Source organism: Ictidomys tridecemlineatus, chromosome 7 (assembly GCF_052094955.1).
Source record: "Ictidomys tridecemlineatus isolate mIctTri1 chromosome 7, mIctTri1.hap1, whole genome shotgun sequence".
In the NCBI taxonomy this organism is placed as follows: Eukaryota; Metazoa; Chordata; class Mammalia; order Rodentia; family Sciuridae; genus Ictidomys; species Ictidomys tridecemlineatus.
The window spans coordinates 22,026,681-22,042,479 of record NC_135483.1 but is presented as its reverse complement, the minus strand read 5'-3'; the positions used below and the strand labels follow the sequence as shown (position 1 = coordinate 22,042,479).

The window sequence follows — 15,799 nt, the reverse complement described above, 5'->3', positions numbered from 1 at the left end:
TATCTGGCTTGGGGATATAGCACAGTGGCAGAACACTTGTCTAGCATGCATGAGATCTTGGGTTCCATCTCCAGCACTGCAAAAACAAAACAAAAAAAGTTTGTCAATGTAAGAGGGGCAGTGATTTGTTAGTATCAATTAAAGCAAAAAGAAATCTCAACATAACCAAGTGAGATGAGAAATCATGGGAATGTAACATTTTTGTCCTGATCACTTTTCCTCATAATGTAATATAGGATCCTAAGGCAAATTTAACCAATAGGACATAGGAGTTGGGGCTGGTGGAATAAGCGGTTATAGGTAGTTACCAATATAGACTCAATTATCAATACAGTCTTTTCCAAAATGTCTGTCATTAGCTGTTGGTGCTGCCTCAGTTTACCTGAAATTATTGTATATCTAGTGAGGCTAAAAAATAATTGTTTGCTTTAAAGGGATGTAGGGATCTTGAATTTTCTGATGCTCCCTGCCTTCCAAATGGAATTGGAAAGGGGTAGGTTTCCCAAAACAAAGCAAGTATGAAGCCTAGCAGGGACTATAAGGACAAAAGATGGCTAAACAGAAAAAGAATAAAACAAAAAGGAGAAATCCTGAAAAATCTATGTATATAAAAACCAATCCAAACAATCTAAACATATACAAGTGTAAAACTTTATCATCTAAATACCTAAATGTTGGGACCAATCCATGCTGTCCCCTTTTCCCACAAAATACAAGACACCGTACAAGATACTGTACTAATTTCAACCACTAGTTGAAAATACATGGTTAAGAAGAGGATTTTGGATTCAAAATCATCAAAGTACCAATTTAAAAATAACTGTTATAAACATATTTTGATAAGGGCCATAGAAACACCTGTCACATTGTTCAAATGCTCCATGGCAAGACTTCTGATGAGACCAAGCAGGTCTCACTATATCAAGAGAGTATCATAGAAATAAAGCCAGTATGACTGAATCCAAATCAAGTCACATGAAGTGCCTCATGTACAATACAAACCTAGTTTAATAAATAAAGGAAACACAGGTGACTGTTCTCTGGGAGAACCTTCAGTTCTTCATGGCGGGTTCATAATCTTGTCTGAGACTCATGGCGGGTTCATAATCTTGTCTGAGACTCTACTGCCACTTGAGTAAGTGTAAGTATGGCCATGAAGTTTGTCGCCATCTTGCCTTGCTGATGCCACTGTGCCAGGTTGTACCCAGACACCAGCTGGCACATGATGAATTCATGCTCATGAGGATCGTGTGTATCACCAATGGAGTCATCTTCTCCAGGCCAAGCTGGCAAACCCACTTCTCAGCTTTGCTTCTCAAAGTAACAGTAGTCCAAAAACTTTCTCCAGAGTGAACTTCGGGTCCCCAGGTTTTGTTTCTTCAGAAGTGCACTCAGTTATCTTTTCCAGAATGTCTGCTACTCCCACCAAGTCCTTACAGAAATCTGGATTCCAAATATCGTGGAGTCTTCTTACGTTTTCACAATCAGCTACAGCTCTCTGGTATCTCAGTGTTAAATCCTGGACTTCCTTCTCCCGTTTAACAGCTTTTAGCTTTAAGGCTCATTCAGCAAGAGAGAGCCCAAGCTCATCAGGACTGTAGTCCTCACCAGCAGTTCTCTGGGTGGCAGTGCTGATTGGGTGCAGCCATACCCAGAAGGGTTTTTTTTTCTTCCTGATCATTTCTCTACCTCACCAACAAACTGCCAAAAGAACTGCTATGCGAGGCCAGGAGGCCAAGAACAGGATCCCGATCAGAATAAGTTATACTCTGTGTATGCATAATATGCCAAAATACATTCTACTGTCATGTACAACTATAAAGAACAAATAAAAAAAGAAAAAAGGTAGTTATCATTTCTTTCAATTGCAAGTGAACTCACAGTCACCTCAACAAAACAAGTTAAAACATTGTATTAAATCAGTATTTTTCTTGATAACTGAGTTGTTGTTTTGTTTTTTTGCACCCACTAAATTTTTTCCTTTGACAGGTGTCTCCTCACACTTAGGCTGAGTGCCACTTCCTAGTAAATTATCTTAGGCAAATAAGATATCCTCCCTAAGTTTTGGTGTCTTCATACCATATGCAAAGTGGGAATGACAGCAGTTCTTATTTTGGGGATTTTTGTCAGGATTAAATGATAACACATGAAAAATAACTATTCTAGTTAGTTATATAATTATATCAGAACATGGCAACTAGAGTGTCTGTGTAAAAATAGGCACACATGATTATAGGGCTTGGTTAGAAGAAGAGTTCATTTTGTTTAATGACAAGTGACAGGGCCAGTGTGGGGTCCCGAAAATGTAACCCTCTATGCTTGTTTTAATGCTCTGCTGTCACCACCTTGAAATTCTTATTAATTTTTCAACAAGAGGCCACGTGTGTGTTCACACACACACACATGCTCTTTTCTTTGTTTTTCTTGTTAGTATTTGTTCTGCAGCGCTCCACAGATAGGTAACTAGTGCTGTTCTCCCCACCACCCTGACTTTTTCAACACTGAGAAATGAACTCAGGACCTCACACATGCTAGGCAAGTGCTCTTCTCTTTGAGCTACACTCCCAATTCTTTTTCTCTTTGAGACAGGGTCTCATTAATTTGCCCAGGCTGGCCTTGAACTTGTGATCCTCCTGCCTCAGCCTTCAGAGTCACTGAGATTAGAGCCATGCACCACAGCACCCAGCTCAACTCTGTCTCTCTTTATTCATAGTGTGAGAGAGAGAGAGTGAGACTGGCAGAGTCACTGTGTCCTCCCTGCGTGAAGACAGAATGTCTCTTAGCTGTTGGTTCACCCCGAGAGGTAGTTCTGCTCTCAAAGCTGTTCTCCATAACTCAGTCCCTTTGTGACAGCTCCTCATTCCGTGATGTTCTTCAAATCCTACCAAAATAACATTTATCTGCAGGTGGAAACCTCACTGGCTTTGTGAGTGTGTGGCGAGCGGTGGCCTCGTGTGGGCTTTCCCTCCAATTTTGTGGGTTTGAGTACTTTTGCCTGATCATTTTTCATTAGGTTAAAGAATTTTGTGGACAAGATCGGGGCTTTGCTTAGCCACAGTGAAAATAACAGTCTATGGGTCTTGAAGAAACAGAAGAGGCTCAAGAAGAAAAACACAGAAAATCACTAAATTATCACTTTAGTAATATTTCCAAATTGTCAAAACCACTCTGAAGGGCTGTCTTGCTCATGAGAGGCATTCTTGGGGTTTTACAGACAGCGTGGGGAAGGAATTACTCCATCAGATGGCTGAGGATGTAGCTAGTAAAATGATCCGGCAGAGCAATATTGTCTTTGGAGCTGACAAGGGTGAGTCCTGTTTATCCAGGTGCAGTGCTCATGTGCAAATGTGTCCACTCAGCCCTCCGCCTCTAGGTCCTGCAAGATGGCCAGGTGTTGCCCTGGGCTAGCAGGTTTAGTGTGGGGAAGGTTGCACCTCGCCTGAAGCTGGGGGAACCAGGAAGGGCATCAGTGGACCTCATGGTGAAATGATGTGCCTGCAATAACAAAGGAAAGAACTCTAAATCCAAGGAGCCCACAGTAGAGGAGTTCCAACCAAGCTTAGAAGTGATGAAAGTGAAAAGAAAACTTAGCTGGGGTTGGAACTGTGGTGAGGGTTGTGACAGTTCATAAATCAGTGAGTCTGGAAAATGTTAAGTCCCAACAATAAAATTGAGAAGTTGCAATACTGTCATTAAACTCGTATTATTTTAAAAATAGTAATTGTTAACATGTGTGTGTGTGTGTCTTCCCTCTGCAGATATATCTTATTTATTCATAGGAAGGCCTGCATTCTCCGGGAGAGAGTGTAGTGTATTGGCTCATGAAATGGGTTCTGCCACTGCCAGCCATGTGATCATGGGTGGGCTCGTTAAGGTCTCTGAACCTCGGACTATGCATGGGTAAACCAGGTTTAAGAATAATCGGTCTCTATAGATGTGGTTTTCAAATATTTCTTGGAATAAGAAAGACAATTTAATATCACAATACAATATGCTAGACACAAACATATATCCACACAGGTATAATTAAAACAGAGTTTTTATTAAATGATGTGTCCCATTATTATATTTGGTTCACTCTTTTTCCTTTGCATTTTATTTAAGAAATACTGGTTGTGACCTACTAATGTGATTTCATAACTTAATGTTTCAAAAATACTGTGGGAGATTAATATGCATACTAAAAAATGCAATTTACATGCTTAACTCACAATACTTGGTCAATATATAAAAATTCCTGTTTTTCTTCCTTCTTGACCTATCATACTTAACATTCACGACAATTTGTTTATGTATAATGTTTATGGAGTTGTCGTAATACAGCTAATACAGTAAACTAAAGATGTTAGGTTTCGCAGTGTCAGTTCTGAGTTGATGTGGCTGATGATAAGCTGTTAGACACCTTGACTATTCACCGAGGATTTATGTGATCCTGGGTTATATTTAGTTTACAACAAAACTAATCAACAATACAAGAAATAAGCTTTTCAGAATTGCTATACATGGATTGTTAGGGATAACACTTGTGTTTTCAACTCAAGCTTCAGATTAGGACAATTTGGAGAACTTTTAAAATATGGCCAATGACATTCTTCTAATAGTCTGCATAGAGCCTGAACATCAGGATTTTCCAACATGGCCTCAGGTTAATCCAACGTGCAGTCAGGGTTAAGAGCTGCTGCGTTTTACAGTGCTGAGACTAAGACACCAGTAGGATAAAGAAAAGTAGATATAACATAGTGAGAACTTTTCACCACTCCTCCAACACCCTAATCCCATCAAATATTATCTCTGCTGGAAGACAAGTTCTGGCAATTTGTTTGAATCATGGTATGCATTTACCAGTTGTAAAGTGAAATTTCCTTGCACATATTCTCAATGCAGATTTCTTGCTAATTCCAACCAGCTGGTGTCTGGGTTGGTGTAAACTATGGGGTCTGTTTGTCATTCTATCTTGCTGGGCCACCTCAGGAGCGTAGAGACTGTCCAGCTGCCTTAAGCCTGCTATCTATAGCAGTTTATAATAAGTATCTTCTTCCTCTTTGTCCCCAACACTTTGGTCCACTCCTCTGCTGTAATGCCCTGCAGATTATGTTATACTCCATCTTTTTCTAAGCTTTCATCCCTCCTAGGCCGTGAGTCTTTAGACCATACTCTGTGTTTCGGATGCCTTTATGTTTCCCCCACCTAGCACAGGGCTTGAGTTTTTGCAGGGGTTCAGAACATTTTGCTGAATAAATAAATGAATGACTTTAGTATTCAGAGAAGTTGATGGCTGTCTGGGAGGCTGGGGCAGAATTTGGCATTACAGCTTCTCTTGACCTGTTCTTTGGATCACTCAATCCTTTTGCTGGAAATGGGAGTTTTCTTTATTGTAATATCAAAGGGAAGTAAGTCAAAACCTGGTGTCATTTGCTCACAATTAAAAATCTATAAATTGGAAAGTCCTATGCCAGAAACCTCAAACTCTGTGATGGATTTCTGGTTTCTGAGCACTAGCAGCCCTAGTAATGTGGCCAGTTGTCTCCTGTTTTGGAAGCCAATATGATACAGCAGAGAAATCAAATCTCCTGAGAACTAAAGGTTTTCAAGTGCATGCTACCCTCCCAACTGGGGCTGGATTCCTTAGCCCAGGGCCTGGACTTCTGGCCATTGGCAATGATCATGATCTAATACATCAGACTGGTGAAGAAGCAGTTCGAAAAGTATGTTTTTTTTTCAATCAACCAAGAAAGCTGGTTAATTTTTCTTGGAAGGAATAGATGAGCCTGGGTAATCCTGGTCCTTGCAGGGAAGCAAAGGAGATCATAAGTTACAAACATGAAATGCCTGTGTTTGATCTCTCTCCCTTCTCAGAACAGTTTTTTTTTTGGGGGGGGCAGGGGAGGGGGATGCCAGAGGTACTAGGGATTGGACTCAGAAGCACTCAGCCAACGAGTCACATCCCCAGCCCTATTTTGTATTTTATTTAGAAACAGGGCCTCACTGAGTTGCTTAGCACCTCACTTTTGCTGAAGCTGGCTTTGAACTTGAGATCCTCCTATCTCAGCCTCCCAAGTAGCTGGGATCACAGGCATGCGCCACTGTGCCTGCTTCAGAACATTTTTATACACCATAGATTATTTACTTCTAATCTGAACATAAAGGCTTATATGTACATGTAGCAAATATCAAAAATATTAAGTCTTTGGAAGACACTAAAAACCAATCATAATCTCATTCTACAGAGGAAACATTGGTGGTATTTTTGCATGTACATTTGCTCTCTTTTTATTAGATGTGTGTTTATATTTGTGTTTGTATATAATAATATTATATTTAACTTCATAACCAAGCTTTTCACATAAAATACACTATAATGGATAGGAGTATAGTTCAATGGTAGAGTACCTGCCTAGCATGCATAAAGTTCTAGGTTCAATTCCCACTACTGCAAATAAATAAATAAATAAATAAATAAATAAATAAATAAATAAATAAATAAATAAATATCTGTGCTTCTAAACTGTTTATCTCTGCTTTTTTTAGTTAATGAAATTTCTCTTAAATAGACTTTGAGAAGTACAGTCTTTACCTAGTCTAGCAATGTGGTACCAGGAATTTCTTATGATTGTTGGTGCATCTGTGGAAGGACATTCAGGTCATTCTGGGTTAAATCTCTTTCTCTGTTTCTAGAAATCAAACTATGTGCTCAGGAGGTGTTCAGTTATGTGAATGGGATTGAGCAACTCAGGTATATCCACAATTAGGTGTGGGTTTGAAGGTTATATCAAAGAATCTTGTAGAAGCTGAAGTTCATCTCAGGCACCCTTTCATGAGACAGCCTGTCGCTCTGGAGTTTGAGGGACATAACTGGACATACATGATCCACTGACTCCTGATCTATATAGAATCACAGGGTCTGTTCTTAAGACCTTCAACTCTCTGGGTCTTTATTTCTTCATCCACAGTAATGGCGATCCTGACACTTACCTCACAGGGAGGTGACGTAAAGGACATGAGAGTTCTTGGGAAGGGTTGTGAAAATGAGCTCTTCATGGACCCTCAATTAAGAAGGATTTCTGCCCTTTTTAGATCATATGTCAAATCATGGTCATTTCAAATTCCCTCTGATGAAGAAATACGACTGAATAGGTATCACGAAAAAGCTCTTGTTTTTCCAGTTTCAAACTGGGGTTTCACATGTAAGTGTTTTTATTTATTTTCATGACATATGCAACCAGTGCACCTTTTGGTCTCTTGGAATCTGGTTTGTTTAATAACGTCATCTTCCAGCTGTGCTTGATTTGCTTTTGATGAGCACTCACTCTAAACACTATGCAAACATCAGGTTTAGGTTATGTTGACAGGAAAGGAAATACTGGAGGCCCATGTGGCTTATTCATTTATTTGTCTGTGTATTAAGTCATTCAACAAACACTGAACATTCACTTTGTATATGCTGCGATAAATGTTGGATACAGAGGTGAAAGGGACCATCTTTGACCCTCAGAGACTCACATTCCCGTGAAACTGGAAGACTTGTCAAGAAATTATGTTGCAATCTGATAGAGTTATAGTAATTTGCTAAATATTCTTGAGCTCCTTCTCTGTGCCAGAGAGTTTTCTGAGGCTGCGATATAATTGTGCATGCACAGCACTTGGCTCCCCAAAGATAATGCATTGGTTGGAAGAAAGTTACAATTTGGCTGTCCTGAATGCTGAGATGAAGGCATTGAACTTTATGTTTGTGTTTTGAATAAGTTTTCAATGGCAATGAGAAAAATGGATTTCTTGGTGAGGAGAGTGGGCATGAACATTGTCAGGAAGAAAGGTTAGGAGTCTTATCCAGCTATCTAAGAGAAAAATGAGCCTGGCGCACCTATAATCCCAGTAACTCTGGAGGCTGAGGCAGGAGGATTGCAAGTGTGAGACTGGTCTGGGAAAATTACTGAGACCCTTTCTCAACAGTTAAATTAAATTAAAAAGTCTAGGAATGTAGCTCAGTGATAGTGTGCCCCTGGGTTCAACACCCACCATCACAATAACATAACATAACATAACATAGCATAACATAACATAACATAACATAACATAAAATCAAAATGATAAGTGCTTGAATTAAAAGCAGCAGTGGTGATAAAAGAGGCAAAGGGATGGATGGAACAGAAACTCAGGAGACAGGATTATAGATCTATAAAATATAAATTGGAACATTGGATGAGAACTATTGAAGAGGTTGGATTCAGGGATGGCTAGGTTTTGGTTTTAGGGACTTAAGTGATTGATGTGTTGTGATGTAGTGGGACCATACAAAATTATCCTGCATGTTCCTCCATTAATTTTTAGGTTGCCATGTAAAGAAGGCACCACTTTCCATGGTACAGAGAGATGGCTTGCTGACTTGTGCAAGTCCTTTCAGGTTAGGAATACAGTTTTAGTATATATGTGTATAATATATGCATATTTAGGGTGCGTATATAGATACACATGTAAGTTTGACATAAACACTGACCTCCACTTGGCTAAGTGATCACCCATGTGTTTATGGACATCACTTTCTTTTCTTTTTTCTTTTTTTAATGACATGTTATTGTGATAGGACAGTACTGAAGTCATGTTCATGGGTTCTAAAGGCAGACTACCTGGGCACAAGCCCCTGGCTCCATCTCTCACTTGCAAAGAGACCTGGTGTGCATAAAGTAACCATGTCTTCTCTGTGTGTCTGATCTCTATAAAACTACCATTACAATTGCACCTGCCACACAGGAATGTTTGGGGGATTAAATTAGTTGGTTCATGGCAATTCATTTAGAATGCAGCCTACCTGGTACATGGCAAGTGCTCTCTGATGGTTATCTCTTATCATTTCCTATTATCTCTTTTTGTCAAAAACATCTCCATGAGAACAAATCCTCTAAGGGTCCCTATTGCTTGAATGGTGTCTCTGTTGCTGACACACAGGGCCCTAGCTCCATGCCAGACTCTGTATCATGGCTATGCATATATTACCTCCTTCAGTGTCACAGCAGAGTAATGTGCACCTGCCTGTAGATCATATCCCGGTGTTATGGATGCAGCAATTGGAGATGTTATGCAATTTGCCCCAAATAATTACACAGCTGGCAGGTAGAGGAAGCAGGAACAAAAGTGGACCACCTGACTAATGCACATAGTCATAATGCAGGCTGCTGTGGGGGTAACCAGGGACCAGAGCACCTGCTATTTCCAGCAGGACACTGGTAGGAAGGGCCTCATTATTCCAACCTCAGAGCCACGTTGCTTCTCTGAATTGAAGAGCTGAAGCTGTGCCACACACAATGATGAAGTGCCACCTAGGAGGTCTTCCATCATTTAAATGACAGATGGTGTTTCTTCCTTTATCTTGCTTCCAGCCATCCAGCCTGCCACAATCAAGTGCTCCTCTCCTGTTACTCTTTCTGCGATTTAGACTATTTATAGAATCTTTGAAACAAAAGATATAAATGCAAGTGGCAAAACATTGTAACAATGTGATATGAAAAAGATTATTTTAAATGCCAATCAACTCAACTGGGTTGTCTGAATGGGAAGAGCCACTTGGAAGAGAATATGCTTTGAATACACAATGGCCTGAGTGATCCGTTTATCCATTTCCATACCAACACCTTCATCTTGTTGGAACTTGGTAAACATCAGGGCCCATCTTTCATTTTGCCTTTCAATTAGATTCCTTTCCTGCACATGCTATTGATGTGAGTTGCCATCTTTCCTGAAGCTAGTCCTGGTGCACAAATAGCACAGGCCACTTGATACAATATGAAATATGAATAACTCCCCTGTCTTTTTCAATTTCAAGCTATTGATGTAGGTTCTTTCCCTGGTTCTGAAACATGGGAACTTTGTCCCATCTAGATCATAGATTTTAATCTTAATTCAGGCTTCTATTTCTTAGGATCCATTTCAGCCTAAAATGTCTTCAACAGACAGCTTTGAGAAGGCTGTGGCCATCTTTGAATCTGATGCTGAAAACAAACACATCTTCCCTTTTCCCACAACCCTCTGCAGACTCTCAAGTCATTCTCTGCTGGAGAAAGAAATCTGGCTTTCATGCAAGTAAGGTGTACTGTTTTATTTTATTTTTATTTTGTTTAGGTGTGCTGTTTTAGCTCAGCTGAGTATTTGAGAATCTATATGCTAAAAGCAGACAAAATAGATAAGCTGCATAAATCTAGCAAAAATCCATTGCTTTTATTAAAGATTCATTCCTGAGATTCTTTATGTTGAGAGCTTCCCTTGAACCACTAAGATGATCTACAAAACCCAATTTACAACTCTTATCTATATTTTAAAAATATGGCCTTTTATTACTACAAAGATTAGAAGTAAATGAGAAGTTAACTAAATTATTGGTTTGGAAAGGATGCATTCTCAGCGACTCAGGTGTGGCTTCTGTATTTCATCTCTGAATACACTGATGCGAGTATGGTGAGTTGGAAAGTGACTAGGAGGCTAAAACCTATACAGTGAAACCTTTAAACATTACTGAGAGAAATGAAAAAAGACTTGGTTAAAACTACCATTGTATTCTGTATTTTAAATTTATCAGTTGGGTATTTCTCATGGACCAAATAATTTACAAAATGCTTAATATACATCATCTCATTTCATTTTTGCATCAAATGTAAATGGCTAAAATGAATTATCTTCATCTTGCCCATGGGAAAACTGATGTTCTGGGAGATGAAGTCACTTGTTCAGAGTCACACAGTTAATCAGTAGTTTTTGATTGAAGTACAGGGCTAAGATTTATTGAGCTTTTACTATGAACTCAGCCACTATTCTAAATACTTTACATTGATTAAACCCATTTAATCTTTACCAAGCTCTGTGCTTGAAGAAATGAAGGTCCCAAGAGGTGAAGATTACTTGCCTAAGAGCATGCAGTTAGACAATTGGAGAGACGAACTAAGAACCTAGGTCCTCTGGCTCCAGAATTTCTCCCCTGACCATTGTGCCTTTGGGGTTCTCTATAAAACCCTGGCTGCCCATTACTACACTGCTGAACCCCCTTTCCTACTTTATTTTTACTTTTACACTTCTTATAGTTGAAATACTTCATGCTTGCTTGAGTGTGTTTCTTAGCTTTTCTTTTGGAGTCATATCCTCACACAAAAATGTAGCTCCAGGACAAACATCATTATCCTAGGTACATGTATGATTGCACAAATGTACAACCTACTTCATGTACACCAAAGAAGTGAAAAATTAGTTCCATTTGTGTACAATGAATCAAAGAGCTTTCTACTGTCATGTATAACTGCTTGGAACTAAGAATGGAAAGAAAGAAAGAAAGAAAGAAAGAAAGAAAGAAGGAAGGAAGGAAGGAAGGAAGGAAGGAAGGAAGGAAGGAAGGAAGGAAGGAAGGAAGGAAGGAAAGAAAGAGGAAGAGAGGGAGGGAGGGAGGAAGGAAGGAAGGAAAGAAAGAGGAAGAGAGGGAGGGAGGGGGGAAGGAAGGAAAGAAGAGAGGAAAGAAGGAAGGAAAGAAGGAAGGAAATGTAGCTCCAAGATTGCAGAGGTGTCTTGCTTCCTATTTCACAGCTGTATCCTGGTATAGTTCCATTTCCTGGCTCATCCATGAACTGATAAATGTGGACCAGTGCGGGGCACATAGTAGGCGGCAACCAGCTCAATGAGAATGACTGAATCATGGGCATATGGGTAAGCTCCTCAGAACTGGCAGCTACTCAAGGTCTGCCCTGTTCTCATTCTGCTTGCAGTGGTGATTTTGAACCAATTGAGTATAATGGTAGGTATATCAAACAAATTACTCTGGGCCAAGGAGTGAATCAGAAGTCAAGAAGTAATTCAGATGAAGGAAGGGAAGATGGGGGATGTGGGATGGTTGCTGGTGGGAGTGTATATCTGTGGGAGAAAAGGCTTGCAAACTAAGAGGAAAGAGCAAGAGAAAGGAAGAACTGAGTGGAGGTGATTGATAGCTCAGCAAGGGAGACGGGAATTGGGTTAAGCACTCTAGCAGGGCTGGGGGGCAAGCTTCTGAAGCAGAGCAAAGGGAGGGGACTGCTGCTAATTGTGAGGAGAAACTTGATGTGAAGAGAAATTGGGAGAGTGCCTATTACATGCCCTTTATCACCCTAGCATAATAGCAGGGTAAAGCTTTCCACAGATGACATTGCAGAAAATTCTGTTTTTTTTTTTTTTTTAATGATGTCAGATAAAATGATGGTTTGCCATTCCTGAAATAAGGAACGGACTGAACTTCACCTCATCAAAGACATAAATTTCTTGTAGGCGATCAGTAACAATGACAGGAAATCGAGACGGGGCTGTAATTAGTGTGAAATTGCTCTCTGTAAAACGGTTAGTAAAAGAGACCTCGGTGATGGAGGAGCCCTGGCTGGAGCTGTTTCATGGACTCTGCTTTTACAGGAAGGAAGCAATTACTTCATGTCGTGATGTTCTCATGAGGTCTCACAAAGATTTATATCAGTAGCAAATAGGGAGCACCTCCCTGCCCAAGTGACATGGTCCCTTGCTTTCTTAGATGGGAGAACCCCGGGGTGGTGGCCACCATGACAATCATTCTGTTTCATTTAGATCTCATGTTGATTGGTTCAATCAACATGAGACCTGCATCTGGTTTGCTGCCTAGAACTTGGCCATGACCTTATTGTCTTCCCAGCGCTCTCCAGGGCATTAATCTTTCCTCTTTTTCTCTTACTGATAACTATTTTCACTCTCTAGAAATCCTTCCACTCAGAGACTCAGTCCTTCCATCCATTGTCTATTGCTGAGCAACAAAATCATCCCCAATTTGGTGACTTAACAACAGAAAACATTTACTTCCTCACAGTTTCTGTGTCAGGAGTTTGGGAACAGACTAGCTGGAGTTTCTGCCTGGGGGTTGCTCACCAGACTGCAGCAGCCATGTTTGTCTTGGGCTGCAATCTCAGCAGAAGGCTCTCCTGGAGGAAGACCAACTTCCAAGTTGGACCTCGTCCTGGGGAAGCTCACACTATGGAGGCTGCTTCCTTTAGAGTCAGCAAGAGAGTAACCTAATCTCAGAAATGAAATCCTGTCACTTTTGTCAAATTCTGTTCATTAGAAGTAAGTCACAAGGTCGAGGCCACACTCAAGTAGAGAGAAAGGCACGACTATCAGGAGGTGAGGATGTTGAGGACAAGCTTAGAAACCACTTTCCATGCTCACATTGGCTGCTTCTCCTATTCCATCCTCCTAATTTTCCTAAAAGTAATAAGTAAAGGATAACCATGCCCAGATACCTCCTTGAGTTTAATTGTTGTAATCACCCTGCCTAGATGGCATGGACTCTTCTCTCCCCTAAATTTTGTTCACATATTTGAAACCAATGGCACTACTACAATGCACCAAGAGGACATGAAAATGTTTATTGTTCAAACAATGAGGTCTGAGGAGAGCAGGGCTGACTCCTGAGCTGATCCAAAATGATTTGAGAGAGAACAAGGAAAAAAAGAACGGTTTAGGGGTATTGTGGTGGTTAGGGGCTGGGGCTGGGGATAGGGTTCCTGTGCGTGGAGCAGAGCTTGTGTGGTTTAATTGCTGCTGGGGACACTGGAGGACATATGTAGACTCTCCTTTTTTTACAATTATTTTTCTTATGGTGCCAAGGACCAAGCCCAGGGCTCTCACATGCCAGGCAAGTGCTCTACCACTGAGCTTCATCTCCAGCTTATGTAGGTTTTCCCAACTGTTTTTTCAGATGCGGGGCAGAAGGTGAAAGGGAAGTGGTGGGATGTGAGAACTGTCTGCAGTCAAACATCAAAAGTGGAGTCAGAGTCTTAATTGCATGATTGAACTTGGAATTTGGTGGATAAGATTGGGTGTTGACATTCTCAAACCTGATTCTGCAGTGGATCTGATGAGTGAGATACTCATCCACACGTGGACACATATACCCGAAAAGGGCTTTACATCCTCAGTAAGGAGGAACTAAGAATAGATTTGGATGATCTCACTTACATGTGGAATCTAAAGGAGTTGAATTTATCAAAGCAAAGAGTAGAGTGGTGTTTACTAGGGACTGGGATATTTGGAGATGGTCAAAGAATACAAAGTTTCAGACAGAAAGAATAAGTTAAAAGACATCCGTTGTGCAGTATGGTGATTATAGTTAATAATTAAGTTTTACATTCTTGGATATTTTTAAGAGAGAAGATGTTAAGTGTTCTCATTACTACTAAAGCATAAGTATATGAGGTAATACATATGTTAATAGCTTGATTTAGCCATTCTGCAATGTCTGCATATTTCAAAACACGTTGTACATCTTTATGCATGTAAAGATATGTACATTTTTTAAAAGTGTGCCTGATATTTCTATATACATACCAAAACCTTTGAGTACTTGTGTCTTCAAAATAGATATCCTCAAGAATTTTTCTCTACACCTTTGCAGGTTACAATGTTAGGGTTTTTCCATTGTAAATGATTTAGCATTTGGTCAATTGCCCTCAGAAATTTGCGTTTTTATAAAAGGAACATAAATATACAACTTCTATTTTTTTAAATTTTAAGGCTACTTTTTAGAAACAATAGTCTGCTAAGAATCTATTCCTTTATAAAAAAAATAAGCTTTATTGAGAAATATACATACAGTGAGGTCTATTGAAAGTATACACTTTGATGAGTTATGACAAGTTATGCACTTATTAAATCACTGCCCAAATAAAGATATAGAGAATTTCTGTTAAAAGATTCCCTGTGCTCTGTTGCAGTTTATCCCTTCCTTTGCCACCAGTCCCAGGTAACAACTTGTCTGCTTTTTGTCACTGAAGGATGGTTAACATTCTGTAGAATTTTATGTAAATGGAATCATGCAGCACGTACTCATGTGTCATTCGTCATGTAACGTAATGATTTCGAGATTCATCAGTGTAGTCATGTGTCTCAGTCATTAGTTTCCCTCTCTTGCTGAATGGTATCCCATTGCAGGGATATACCAAAATTTGTTGATCCACTCAGCTCTTGGGGGACATTGAGGACTTTTAAAAAAAAATCTAATAATTTTTATTTCACTTTAAATATTTCCATATGTATCTTTAAAGAGTAAAGAGAAAGTTTTACCTAACATATACTATTATCACAAAAAAGTTACCAATACCATAATTATTCAATGTCCTTTAGACTCAGTTCACATTTAGATTCACCCATTTGTCTCATATCTTTTTTTTTCAAATATTTTTTTAGTTGTTGAGGGACCTTTATTTTGTGGTGCTGAGAATTGAACCCAGTGCCTCACACATGCTAGGCAAGCGCTCTACCACTGAGTCACAAACCCAGCCCTCACGTGTCTTTTTATGTTTATATTTGTTTTGTTCAGAGCAGCAGCATTTTTTTGTTTTATCCATAAATCTTTTAATGTAGAACAATCTTATTTTTTCCCCCTGGTTGAAGAAATCAGGTCAGTTTTCTTGTAGAAATGCCACATAGCCTATAGATAGGCACCTACTTTCTCATGGTGTTATGTAACGTATTTCTCGGTCTTCTGGTATTTCCTGTGAATTAGAATAGTTTGAAATTTTTGAAATACCTGTATTTTTATAAAATGTTAAAAGTCCACAAATTTGATTTCAATCGTGTGATTTCTTTAGTATTCATTTATTCAACAAACATTTGAGCACCTCCTTTGTGTCAGGTGCAGTTCTTTTTTAAATTTTTTTTTTCTAATTTGTTATATGTGACAGCAGAATGCATTACACTTCCCATTACACACATACAGCACAGTTTTTCCTATCTCTGGTTGTATATAAAGTATATTCACACCTTTCATGTCTTCATA

General features: G+C 39.5%; 1 pseudogene; it reads right to left on the bottom strand.

The window, feature by feature from the left end:
- Window positions 1-1,101: 1,101 nt before the first annotated feature.
- Window positions 1,102-1,681, bottom strand: LOC101969622 (grpE protein homolog 2, mitochondrial pseudogene; annotated as a pseudogene).
- Between the last annotated feature and the right edge of the window lie 14,118 nt (window positions 1,682-15,799).